Source organism: Alligator mississippiensis, chromosome 4 (genome assembly GCF_030867095.1).
Source record: "Alligator mississippiensis isolate rAllMis1 chromosome 4, rAllMis1, whole genome shotgun sequence".
Taxonomy (NCBI): Eukaryota; Metazoa; Chordata; order Crocodylia; family Alligatoridae; genus Alligator; species Alligator mississippiensis.
Genome location: NC_081827.1, coordinates 136,585,436 through 136,598,831, shown reverse-complemented (window position 1 = coordinate 136,598,831; position 13,396 = coordinate 136,585,436). Strand labels below are relative to the sequence as shown.

The 13,396-nt window shown below is 43.4% G+C and overlaps 1 protein-coding gene across 6 annotated transcripts in view; it reads right to left on the bottom strand.

Annotated features, from left to right (window-relative positions):
- ETV6 (ETS variant transcription factor 6) overlaps positions 1 to 13,396 on the bottom strand; it is a 175,092-nt gene that overhangs the window by 136,569 nt on the left and 25,127 nt on the right. For 2 of the 6 annotated variants that reach the window (XM_019482257.2, XM_059726658.1), the window contains exon 2: positions 11,929 to 12,062. The exons of the other annotated variants lie outside the window; for them this stretch is intronic. The gene's annotated coding sequence lies outside the window, so the exon portion shown is untranslated. The remainder of the gene's footprint in view (positions 1 to 11,928; positions 12,063 to 13,396) is intronic. 6 annotated transcript variants of the gene reach the window in all.

The following is a 13,396-nucleotide window of genomic DNA, read 5'->3' as shown; positions in this document are numbered from 1 at the left end:
TTCAAGGAAAGGTCTATTGTTATATGACAGGTTGCATCTAGCTCCCTTTAGAGTGAATTAGAAGGAGGGAGAGAAAGAATGAGCTTGTCTCTCAGAGTGGTTGTTCAAAGAAGGCCCATGCTCATTACTCAATCCTATCTTGATTCCTGTGCAATGTCTTTCCTAGCAAAACATGAAATCAGCAGGAAACAGAGATGGTTTATAGACTGCATGCTGCTGAGAGCAGCCTGCTTGTTCTCAACGACAGTTATATTCAGGAGAAAAATAAAGGGACTGAAACAAGAGGCAACACGCACTGTTAAGAGCGACACACATCCTTTCTCTTACCAGTTCTCCCCCTCTCCCCCTTTTAGAAAGCTGAACGACTTTCTTACTTGTTGGCAGTGGAATGAAAACAGAGCTGAACAGATGTTGCAGGGCTCATGATAGAGGGTGATTAACATTAACATACAGACTGCATGCATAATAGCTGCAGAGAGAGGGAGCCTGGTTTTGAATGGAGGAGCTCCTGACCTCAGAGCAGTAACTCTACCCAGCCAAGCCAAAAGAACGATTGCAGTAAGTCAGCTTGAGCTATGCTGGGATCAGAAAATATATCAAGGCAATGAATTATATGCTGATTAAAGCTGTCCAGGGATAATTTCAAAAACCAAAGTTTGAGAAAATAAGTCTGCTTATAGATTGGAATCAGGAACCAATCATCTGCTCTCCCTTAAACCATTTGCAGAAAATGAGGGCCTCACCCACCCGCCACTAAAGGCATCTCAGTTCTGGAGAGCCATGCACATTTACTTGACTGACATCACAAGGGAAGAGTTTCCTCTTAATTCCCTGCTTCTCCAGACAACCAGCAGACCATGCTCTCAAGAAATCAAGTGACTAGAAGCACCCAGGAGCATCATAAATAAGGGGGAAGGGGCAAGGAGAAAACGGCTCCTTCTCACCCCCAGGTAGTCTCTGCCACAGCAAGCACAGTGTTGCATACCCAGTAACATATTTGGGAGGTGAGAGAGGAGCAAATGGAGCCCCAGGAATGTCTCAGGGAGGCTGGCCACAGGGCTGCTGCCAATGCCACTACAGCAGCACCAGTAGTAGCAGCAGCAGCCGCCTTCATACAGATGAGAGCAGCAGCAGGTAAGACTTCACTCCCTCTCTTTTCCCCATTTCCTGCTCTCCAGGGGTATCCAACAGGTCCCAGGCAGTGAAGGGGCTGGTTACACTTCTGGAACCCTGTGTGCTGACAGTCAGAACTCGCTGGTAAAGAGAAATGGCAGCCCTGAGCAGGGGGTGGTGGAGGCCACTGACAATACTGCAAAGGGGGAGCTTGTGCCATAATTATTCTGATGATGCCAGGTTTTAGCCTCTGACTTTTCTTTCTTCTATATTTTTTTGAAAATACATCCAAAATATTCCAAGTTAGTTCCTATGGCTTTGGGACAGATTTCTAACCCAAATGCAGCCAATCACAACTACTACTACCACTACCACCACCTACTACTATTATTACTATTAACACCAGACCATGCTTTATCCCATGGGTGTCAAACTTAGTCCATTGACTCGTGATGGTGGCAGCAGGGCAAGCCACGCAGGTAAATGCAGCCCCAGTTTGCGCCCTCTGCTGACACATCTTCCCAATGGGGCTCCATGACCCAGATTCTGGCAGCCATCTCCCCATCCCCAAATTTCTGGCCTCTCTGGAAGCCTGACAGGCCAGATGACACTTCTCTGTGGGCCAGATCTAGCCTGAGGGCTATGTGTTTGACAGCCCTGCTCTAGCCAATAGGCCACACTGTGCAGAAGAGAAACCAGAGTATATGAAGTGCACTTCAAATGACATGCTTGAGTATGCAGTATATCACCTTGGGATTGGATACCATAACTGCTATTGAGGATTGGAGCAAGTTAAGCTTCCTGCAAGATTTCAGAAAAAGAATTACATTATTATTATCCAATTGTAATAAAATTGCCTTAGCAACTGAAAAATACAGCTAGATATTCAGGATATGCAGCTGTTGCATAGCCAGAGCTTATACATTTCCATTATAATGTCATCTAATCTAATTGACAGGTTCTGATTATAGCCCCTTCATCATACAAAATAGGGACAAAACTAATGAAAACAAAAGGCAAACTTAAAATTGATATGGAAATGTTTTCGCGCCCCCCCAACTGTAACACCTAACTGTAACCTCTGGAATTCACTGCCACAAGAGATCACCAAGCAGTGGAACTCAGAAAAAAAAAAAAAGATTGCTTCCCCATAAATAATGAAAGCATTGCTCCTCTCACCAGCTACTACAGAGTTTGGATCAGGTTCCCATTGAGGACAGAGACTACATCAGCCATGGAGTGTTACGATTCAGTATGCCAAGATATAAGGTAGCTCTGCATAGCATCTGCCCTGAAGTTTGTAACATCATTCTCCTTAGTTTTTCAAGTGCTCAGTTTCCTCTGGTATTTATAGAAGGTACAAGTATAAAGCAGTTTTGCCCTAGAAGTTCTTTTCAATGTAGTCTCACTGACTTGCTTAGAAATTTAGAAGCCCCACAGACTGGGTCAAGATGCAATTTAAAGATAAGATTGCTCTTTACAGAGTCTGTGCAGTGCTCCATGTGTGAAGGATTTCTTTCCCTTCACCAGAAAAACAACAAATGTAGCTCCCAGCACCAACATTTCCTACAATTTGTTTTTCATGTTTCTTATAGTGGGTCTGCACTACTTAAATTTAATTCAGAATATGTTCTGAGTATTAGTTCAGCACCTTCATTCAGTGCTTTTCCACTAACAAAAGCAAAACGTTGAAGTGGTTTCTCAAAGGGAGACCCTGATGTCATCAAATTAAAATGCCGCTGAAATCACGCATATTAGGTATAGGAAAGGCCTTGTTTAGCAAATCAGAATGGTCCCCATTGCAACTGAAGCAGACAGCCATTTATCTGATGAACCAAATAAAGTCAATTGAATACTCCCAACTATTTTTTCAGGGGGGAAACTTACATTTTACTCCACCCCTCCAACCTTTTTTTCCAAAGGGAAAAAGATTTTAAGAGAGGAGACAGAGAGAGTTTTACCTAATAAAATGAAAAAATGTTTTACTTAATTTTTTTTTTTTTTTAAATCATGGAAAATTTCAAGCAAAGCCAAAAAATTCAGATTTTAAAAAGTGTTCATAAAATATAGTAACTAGTCACAAAAGTATTAATAGACTGCAAAGCTCTGCATAAGGGGGTGAGCATGGTTCATTTGGAACAGTGTTATCAGTTCCTTTAGGCCAGTTTTTTTTTCTTTTACCTAAACATAATCACTTGATCCAGTAAGATGCTACCCATTTCAGAGTTTAGAGCAGTCAAATTTTTTCAGGATATGGATCTATCTGAGAACTTCATGACTGAGCTTCTCAGTGGAAAGGCCATGCAGAAGTGCACAGCAGTCCTGACTTGCATTGAAATTTTTTGTTAGGAGAAAAAAAGAATAAGCCAAAATAAGGTAATAACTAAAAAGTTTATGGAAAATGTGTTTCTCTGGAAAACCAAAATATCTTTTTTTAAATGGGGGAAGAGCACTGAACACAGAAATGTGGAAAAATGTTAAAAAACATTTTTTTTTGTTAATTTGTATTGATATTTTCCCCCAGCAATACCATTTTCCAACCAGCTTCATTTGTATAAAATCTAGGTTAGCCAGATTTAAATAGACACAGAAGATCTATTTCAATTATTAAAGCTAGGCTAACTTGCCCCCCTTCTACAAATTCAGAACTCACGTAGGAGGAATTCCTGGCTACAGCAATAGGGACTGAGCTTAAATTTGTGCCCTTTTTATATAGTGTTTTAAAAAGCTTGGCCCATTTCTAAGACTGATGATTTCAGAATCATTGCATCATTGATGAACTGCTCCTTTTGTCAAAGGTCTTCAGTCAGATATACCTCTTTCTTCCCCTCCCCTCCTTTTTTTTGGCATGACAATTAATCTATGGCATATATTCAGGGAAACAGAAGTTTATATGAAAATTAAAACACTTACAGATTTTGAGTTCACAAGTAGTGACATTTGAAACAGTAACTTTGAGCATCAGGCTACAGCGTCTTCTATTACATCCGTTAGGAGCTAACAGGCATTGTATTAGCTATAGAAAAGCTCCTTTCTTGGTCCCTCAAGATTGCAGAAACTCTGGAAGTTGCATGCACAGAGTTAATACATAGACAGCAAAGTAAGACCGTTCAAGGAACCTGAAGTGCTTAGGCACATAACTCTTATTCAAGGGTGTCAAAGAAAAAGACCACGGGCAAAGTCTGACCCATAAAGCCATATCACCAGGTCTGTGGGGCTCCTGGAAAGAGTGGAATTCTGAGGTGGGGCCCACTGCTGAATTTTGGTGTATGGAGTGCCACTGGGGCATGTGAGGGAGGTGGAGGGACAAGGGATGGGTGCATTAACCCCAATGGCATGCAACCACTACTGCTCACCTACTGCTGGAGGTATGCCCAGATCCAGTCCATCAGTATCCCTATGGTCCAGATCCAAGCCAAGGGATGAGTGGGGAAAAACAAAGACGTTTGACAGCCTTGCCTTATATTTCAGTGGGAGATGAGTACCTAATGGGAGGTCGAAAAATTGTGCGCTCACAGTTCACTCAAAGCCTGTTCATAGGCTACATGAATACAGAAAAAGTTATGACATTTTAATTAATGTGCATTTTCCTTTTTCCATAACAACTCAGAGATGAAGACGATGAAAGCTTTTCCTTCAGCTACCTTAGAAATGTCTCAGTAAATAGGGCACCTATGAAAATGTGAGAGGGGGTGGATGTGCACAGCAATTTCAAAACCAGTTCCAGTTCTTAGAATAGTCTGGGTCATACCTAGGCTTGGCAGGATTTGATTTTTATCAGTAAATGATGCTAAATGTTGATTTAACTTCACAGTCAGGGTGACAAACCAATATTTCCATTGTTAATAATCAAAATTCATAGAAAGGGAATGTAAGAAAAATGATGGCTGATGGGAGTGTGTGACAACGGGGAACAGTCCTACTGAACTGTGCTGGCTATACTTTTGACTGCAACTCCCAGAAACCCCAAAGGACTGGGAACAAAGGGAGGAAGTGACAAAGCGGATGAAGGAGCTATGGGTGAGCAGAGCCAGGACTGATGGTAGTTCTGCCGCTCAGCTGGTGGCAGTCCTACAGTAGTTACATTTGCCGTGGCAGGAAGTTTCACTGCATTATAATAATAGTATACTGTCATTAATAAGTTGTCTCCCCCACACCTGTAATTATACACAATCCTGAAAATTTAAAATGGAGAAAAATCTAAATAAATGCTTTAAAAAATAAACATCAATATTATCTGCCAAAATTACAAATCGAATTCTGCCAAGCCTGGTCATAACCTACCTTCCCCATCAAGCTCATCCCCAGACAAAGAACAATATTCAAACTCTTTTACTGGTGGGGAAGTCCACTCTGCAATCAAATCAATGTAGGTGGATCCATGCACACAGGCAGAGTCCTACTGAAGACACAGGCACCTATGCAGATTAGATAAAAGGATCAGGAGTTTGGCTTGAGTTCATTAAATGGGCTTGTCTATACTTGGATTTTTTTTAATACTGGAGTAGCTACACCTTGGTCAAAACCAATAGTAGAAAGGCTCCATGGCTATAAAAAGGGATTTACACTAGCATCACTTATTCTAATTTAAAACAAAGCTAGAATACCAAAGCACAGGTGTTGCACTCTATTTATTAGAGAATAGCTACCCACATCATTCTGGAATAAAAGCACCTTTATTCTGCAACAACATGTTGACTCACAAAGCACAGTAATTATTCTGGAATAGTGTCCCCACTGGGGATTTATTCCAGAATAAATCATTTAATTCTGGAATAGCAATTCCAGAATAATTATGCAGATCAATTTTCCCCACCCAGACAAGACCATGGGCAATAAAGGACAGATCCTAATGTCTGTTTGAAATCTCTGGGAGTCTTCCCATGGACTTCAATGGTATTTCACTCAGGCCCTGGATAGTGGATATTGCCTAATTCCTATGTATTACTCAAAAGGAGCCTAGAAAAAATAAACAGACAACACTGAGTGGCAATCCCACAAGTATTTATATACATGAATAATTCTGTTGAGCTCAGCGGGATAACTTGTGCGCATGTTTGCAGGACCGAGGACCGGAGCCTTGGTGTATCAAGGCGAGGTCCATTTTTGGAACAACAGAAAGGACAAAGCTTCCCCTTGAGGATAAACCCTACAACTATACTCTGAAAATCTATTAAATCATGTTACACACTTCGCACATTTCACTGTTTTTTCCTTAAATAATTGGATTACAGGTGCACTGATACATTGGTCCCATATCAGATTGGCATCAATATAAGGAAAATTGAGATCATCATCAATCAGCTTTTTTTGTCTGAGGTGGTGAATAAATGCTGTGTGCATGCGTGCGGCCGCAGTGCAGCACACAGGCAGCCAGGAGCACAGCCCACCAGCACAGAGAACAGCCGGGTCCGGCTGGTAAGTCTGTTGTGGGGGAAGGGGTGAGGAAAGGGGCAGATCAAGGCACCACAGTGAGTGAGGGAGGGAGTGGGGCTGGGGAAGGGGCAGGCGTTGCCCAGCCAGGGTGGGGTGGGCTGGTGGAGTGGGTGGCTCCAGCTGCTGCATGAACCCCGGGTGGGCATGTGCTCCAGGCTGATACCAATGGCTGATTTTTAACCAGCCATATCAGCCAATACCAATCCGATTCCGATATGCAGCCCTGCAGCATGGAGAATAGCATCTGGCTGGTAAGTCTGTTGTGGGGGAAGGGGTGGGGGGGAGAGATGGGGCATGGCAGGGCAGATCGAGGTTCTGATGGTAAGGGAAGGGGTGGGGCGGAGCATGGGACAGAGCCACGGCCCATTTGGGGAGTCTGGGGGGGGCAGCTCCTGCCGCTACAAATACCCTAGGAGGGCATAGGGGGGGTGTACCCCCTTATCTGTGTGTGGGGCAGGGGCGGACTGCCTCTGTGGGCTGGGGCCAGGGGCTGCACCAGGCTCTTCCCAGCTGGGGATGGAGGGTTAGGCTGGGCTGCGCTCGGGGCAGGCAATGGTGGTGCTTGGAGCAGGGGTTGGGGGGGGGGGCTGCAGCTACCCCAAAATTCACCGTAGTCCCGCTCTCAGGGTCAACACCGCCCGCCCTGAGTGCAGCCTGGCCCAGCCCTCCACCAAGAAGATTCCAGCGCCACCCCGAACCCAACCCACAGCGACAGCCTGCCTCACCCCACATGCAGAGCCAAGGATACATGCCCCCCTGGGGTATGTGCAGTGGTGGAAACTGCACTGTGACACTCCCCAGATGGGCCTCAGCTCCATCTCATGCCCGACTCACCCAGGCTGCGCCTGCCCCTGCCCTGGCCCCATTCCCTCCCTTACAATGAGGACCTCGATCTGCCCCCCCCAACGTCCCTTCCCTCCCCCCCCAACAGACTTATCAGCCAGATGCTACTCTCCATGTTGCAGGGCTGCATATCTGAATCAGATTGGTACTGGCCGATATGGCTCGTTAAAAATCAGCCATCAGTATTGGCCCCAAAAAATCACTATCAGTGCACCCCTAAATGGGATGTTTGTGACGCAAATGGAGAACCCGGATGTTTCAAGTTTCGCTCCTAACCTTCCAAACTATTTCATTTTCCGAAGGAATATCCAATGCTCTATCTTTGTCAGAAGAGTGTATTTGGTAGTTAACAAAAAAACATTGGCAATTTTTTTCAGTAGATAAAACTGCAATGAGAGGAAAGTTTAGCTTTTCCATTTAACAATTCTAACCAGACATGGATTTCAAACCTTCAAATTTAGGGGTGTTAAGATCTTAACTTTTGTCAAAATCAAATATAGCCCTCATTGACAAATAATGCAGTTTTAAATTACTTCATTCCCAAGGTGATAGTTGGTCAAAGCTGGGTACAAATTCATTAAAAAAAAAACCTCACAACTTTACATGAATCAGACCTGAACTCCAGCCAGTCATCTTAGCATGCAAGTTCTGCACAATTCTACTAACTTGGTTATGAAAGTGTGGCTGAGCACTGCAATGCGAACCGCACGTAAAGCAACAATTACCTAGGGTGAGTTAAGGACGGAGTGTCAGTTTCAAACTTGAATTACCTGGCTCTCCTCAGTTTGCAATGCCAATTTTATGTTACTTCAGGAGGGATGTGTGTTTCTTTTCCTTTCTTCAACTCTGTTCTGCTAGGTGGTAAATTAGCTCTCTTGATACGCTTCAAGTATGAACAACTCCTTTCAGATAATGCATTTTCATCCCTAACCACCCTAAAATAAACATTTTCCCCCCCTCAAAATGAAATTTCCAACATTGCCATGGTTTAATTTTCTACAAATTGACACTTATTTATAAAAGGGCCCCAGTATTAGCTTGCCACTTCCCAGTTTGGTAGTCCACAAACCCATATGACTGTGGCCTTATTCTTGTGTCGCTCTGATCTTAACTGTCTCCTATCTATTCACCCTTTTCTTGTCTCAGGACTTCCCACACACCATTCAACTGTTTCTAATCTTTCTCCTTCTTCAGAAACCAAATGATCCCTATTTTCCAAACATCACATACTACATAATTTTGTTATTGCTAATATTTCACAATTCTAGTACATAACACTTTATACCTGATGATTACTAAATATTTTGCGAATATTAACATTAATTCAAATGTTATAAAAAACTTTCCCATAAGGCATATTTCAACCCTTTTCACTGCAGCTCAGGCAAAGAGAGGGTGACTAACTTAACAGAGAGCGAGTCTGGGGCAGACCTGGTAATAAGACTTATGAGTCCTGCTTCAGATCTCATCCTCCCGCAACCAGGCCTTACCCCTTAAATTTTAGAAAAGACATTAGTTTTTAAACAAATACGTTTGTACACAACAGCAAGTCCTTTTTAACTCTCAAAGGATAGAGTTCTTCTCTGAGATCAGTGGCAAAACTCTCACTGATTACAAAAGGAAAAGGAGTGAGACCCAATTTTGAGGAGGAGCTCGTTGTTCACAAAATCATGAATCTATAGAGAATCAGCAGGGAAGGAAAATAAATAACCTCCAGGGATCAGACCCCAAAAAGTCATCTACTCGAAGGCAGCCCCACTTTAGTAAGATCCCCTACCAGTGAATACTTTGAAACAGTTCTTTTGAAGTTGGTAGCAAAGCCCCCATTGAACTTGATTGAGATCACAGTGTGGACCACTGAAATCTGGTGCTGTTGAGAAAGAAGGAATCCTTTACCAACTTGAACTCAAATAGAAAGTGAAATTGTATCTCTCTCCCCTCATCCCACAAACAGCCCAGGATTTGAAATCCCTGGAAGGTTTCATTTTGTTGTCACTATTACTGTTGCAAAGTGTAGGCCGACTGTCAAACCTTTGGATTCCTCAAAACAGCTTCCTTTGTTGACCTAGTGTCTACCTCTCCACCTGATCATGAAACATTTTATCCAGAGTAACTCCAAGTCCTGAAGCTCTCTTCTGAAAGGTAGTGAAGCAGTAATTATTTTTTTAAAGATAGGCAGTATATGTCCTTTATATATTCAAGGCATGTTCTTGGCATAACTAATAGAATAATGGTGCTGCTGTACTAGTGGTTTTAGTAGATGACCTTTGTGTATTATTGTGAGAGAGAGAGAATGCATGTGTACTCACACTCACACTCCTGTATCTTCCAAAATTCACTCAGAAGTCTAGATTTACTTTTCCACTCTGTTTAACATAGAATCTGATAGTAAGGCTGAGTTCATTTGTTTATTTCCATTTCAGGCATCCTTGCTAGTAATACTGATTCTGCAAGCCAAATGCTGCCCTCCTATATTCCTGCACAACCCAGTTCTGTCCTCAGTGACAGCTGTGCAATCCCATTTCTATCTACAGGTCTGCCCAGGTGACCTTGGCCCTGCGACTTGGCACACAGTTGAGATCATGAAGCCCAGCTTTAGGTCAAGTATATTATGTGTTTCTTTATGCAGTGTATATGTCACACTTCCCAACAAAGGCTCGGGGTAGCTTACAATAAGAGGACAGAATAACTTATATAGCAGGGATGCTAGAAAAAACAAACCAACTTAAAAAGGAACTATAATAATACAGGCCCCCTCTCTCCCCCCCCCCCCCCAACAACATCTTAGCCTAGTTCCATTTACTAAACTCCTGCCAAATAGGAATGTCTTACAGTGCTTCTGAAAGATGTCCGTGCTCGGGTTCTGGCAAGCTTCAAGAGTGAAGGAGTTCCAGAGCAGAGGAGCAACTGGCTGGAACGACCTCCTACACATTTTCACCAAGCAACCTTGGCTCTCAGCTGACTTTAGGGACCACACTTTGCAAAGTGCTTTGATAAATGGCTGTTTCTGTGACTACAGCTGTGTGACCTAGTGGCCAGAGCACCAGACTGACATTCAAGAGATCCATGTTCCCTTCTCAGCTCTGTTCCATCCATGTGCCTGCTGGGTGACTTGGGCAAGTTACTTCTCTCTCTGGGTCTCTTGAATTGTTGCGGGGGGGGGGGGGGGGGGGGGGGGGGAAGTGGAGGGAGGAAATAGGGATTTTCCTATCCCAGGGCCAGAACAACTTTATCACACAGCTATGTCCACACTAGCAGCACTTTGCCAGTACTCCCACATTTCCATAAATTTCTTCTAGCCCCTCATTTTCTAATCTGCAATTTCCCCCTCTCACACACATGCATAATGCCTTGCAACTCCAAATCACAGGTGACCACAATAGCTTAAGGACTCCAACAGGCAGAAACAGCCCATGAACTGCAGAGGCAAGTGCTAAAGGGCTTCTGTTCCATGAGCCCTGAATGGATTAATACTGGTAAACTTCATGTAATGGCTACAGGTGCTGATGAAATTCTTCAGACCCCTCCTTTTACTCCATCCTAACGGCATTAAAATGCTTCAAACAACCTGTCCCTCCCTCGCCTCCTCAGGGCCCTTTAGAACAAACAGTTCTTCAGGACACTACTCCCCCAGCTAGCCATGAAAAGTGTTCAAAGGGAACATTCTGGCCTACTCATCATCCCCATGCACACTTCATAAAGCTTCTGTTGAGAAGCTAATACTTGCATCTCAGTTCTTAAGAATCCTCAGCTTGCCAGTAAAACGCACATGGGCTGGGGGAGGAGGAGGGAAATGACCCACCCCCCAGAAGCCATGAAATAGGCCCTATGCAGAAAACCTTTCATGAGGTCAAAAAGACCCCCTTTCTCATTGTTCTTCCAATGTAAAGGATCTATATGCAAATCCTATAATAGAATGATCTGAACACTTCCTAATCAAAGAAGAGGCCAATAAAATGGTACATAGGAATAAAGCAAACCAGGCAGTCAGGATCAGCCAAGGCATTACTTAGCCTGACCCCAGATGGAGGAGGATTCTCCAGCAAGAGTGGTCTTAGCTTGGAAAATGCCTGCATATTTCCCAGGAAAGTTGACAAAATGGACTGTCTCAGCCATGGAAAGGAAGAATGATGGAGTCATCCACAGTGGGCATAAAACTGATTTGCTGTGCTAGACAGCACTGAAGCTTCAATACCGATGGAGTAGCAGCTATTGTACGACATGCCAGAGGGGACTGGTAGAACTGAGAGAGAGGCTTAGGGAAGAGTTAAGGCCGGGGTTAGAAATCTAAGGATTTCCTTGCATTGACTTGCTTCCTTTAGAAAATTTCTCACTTTCAGATATTTGAACTGTGTTTTTGATAGCAATAAGAGTCTAAGGAAAAATTGTTTAAAAATTAACAGGTGCCTTGTGGCATTAACATTAGGCAAGGGTTATAAAATAAAAATGAAAAAGATTCTGTAGTGCTACCTCCACTTCTTGTGAAGGTTACATTTACAGTTCACTGAAACCCTAATTTGGCCAAAATTCACATACCTGAAGCCAGCTTTTGTTCAGACAACTGGAGTCTTATTCACCTCTGCTTTACAGCTGTGCATCCATTAAGCCTTGCACAGAGTGGGTGTAGTGTGCTAGCCTTCTGCAACCATTTAACACCTACACATAAATACCTATGAAGGGTGCAAAACAATGGGGGGGGGGAAGGGGAAAAAAAAAGTCAGGCCTCTGACATATGAGCAAAAGGAGAAAACAGTATCAGAAAACTGGAAATAAATGGAAAAATAAAATAAAATAAAATAAGAACTGTTATAGATAGATGGAAAATGCAGGAAAACAGGTGGACAGCCATTTATGGGACAAAGACGTCATGCACTGACAGCATCTTCTACAGAACCTTCATGCTACACTTCAGAGTCCTGCCATGAAGCACACCCCACTCACTTGCTCCCTGTCCGAGAACATACCGCTTTATTTCCAGGATTGTATAGCCAATCTGGAGCAGCACTAAGCATGTGCCAATAACCATGCTCGACCTAAGGGTGAACTTGCATGTTACACTTAGACCACACTAAAGGCAATTAAAACATGAGAATCCATATGTTAAAGCTTATTAACTCACACTAAGTGCCCTCTAAGCATTTCAAAGTTAATCCTTAATGCAAGGGTTAACTCTGGGTTATGCTACTTAGCTTGTGTTAAGGTAACTTCAGTCTGTTCCATGGAGATAAAACAAGCAATTTGCAGTCTTCCAGCATCCCAGGATGCACTGCTCCTAGCACCCCCCCTCCCCTGAGCAGGGATGAAGCCCCCCTGTCTTGGCTTCTAGCCATACTCCTGTTCACCAGTCCTCTAGTGTCAAGGCATATGCAGTGCATCTACTCAGCTCATTCCAACTGTAACACTGCTTAACATTGCACAGATTTAGTATGGTCTAAGTATAGTGTATAGCTTCACCCCAAGAGCGGTTCTGGACATGTGCCTAGGGCTACATTATCTTCAAAAAGAGACTGGATGCACACCTTGCTGGCGTTATTTGACCCCAGTCTTTCCTGCCCAGAGCAGGGGGGCTGGACCCAGTTATCTCACAAGGTTCCTAAACTTCTGTGAATCTGTCGCTATAGTGACACAATTGGGGGATTTGGTAGATGCAGAGTGGGAGCAAGGAGTGCTTCACAGGTACCCTCCCAGGCATGGCACAGAGGTGGTGCTGATATGGTAGAGGCCTTGAGAATGGTTGGTATGATTCATTTTGCAGAAAGAAAGAAAGAATAAGACATCTACAATATTTGAGAAGGTTCCCCAATTAGTTTTCAACAGGCTTGGTGATACAGGGTCTGCGTGGTAAAGGAGATCTACTAAGACAGAGCAAGGGAAGGCAGTCTTATAACAGGCAGAATACTTACAACTCATACAATTGCACCCCCCCTCCAAAAAAAAAGAACAGATTCTTTAGGGTAAAAACCATCTTGCAACTTCTGGGCCAGATCAAGAGTTTGTGATAGTG